Consider the following 517-nt stretch of genomic DNA (forward strand, 5'->3'; position numbering starts at 1 on the left):
TGGTCATCTATCTATAAAAATCAGCATAGGCTCCATACACAAATAATGTATTGTTTTCGCATTTCTCCTTAATAATGGAGTAAGGCGTTATTTCTAATACATTTCAGTATGTTTGGCCGTCTTGGATAACTTAGCTATACTTTTTATAGCTTTTTAGGTAACGCATACTAATATGCAACCCAACTGAAAATAAATACTATAGTCGAATAAGTTTAAGAATCCGTACTGTACACACACAGTTTAGTTTTGTTTTTAACTTGAAGAGTACTATAGATTCTAGGTTTAAGAACCACTAGCTTAATTTCGCTTCTCAGTTGATAAGTACTATAGTTCCCTATTTTTTAGAACCATTAGCTTAGTTTTAGTTGAAAATTGAAATTGGGAATTAAGTACAAAGATCAGCTCAAATTGCGTATTTAATAATTCACACTGTATCAGGGATTCACCATCAACAAGTGTACCAACAGAAGGCCCTTTTCAACAGAGTTTGTAACTGAGAACCACACAAGTGTACTTC

Source organism: Penaeus monodon, chromosome 30 (genome assembly GCF_015228065.2).
Source record: "Penaeus monodon isolate SGIC_2016 chromosome 30, NSTDA_Pmon_1, whole genome shotgun sequence".
Taxonomy (NCBI): domain Eukaryota; kingdom Metazoa; phylum Arthropoda; class Malacostraca; order Decapoda; family Penaeidae; genus Penaeus; species Penaeus monodon.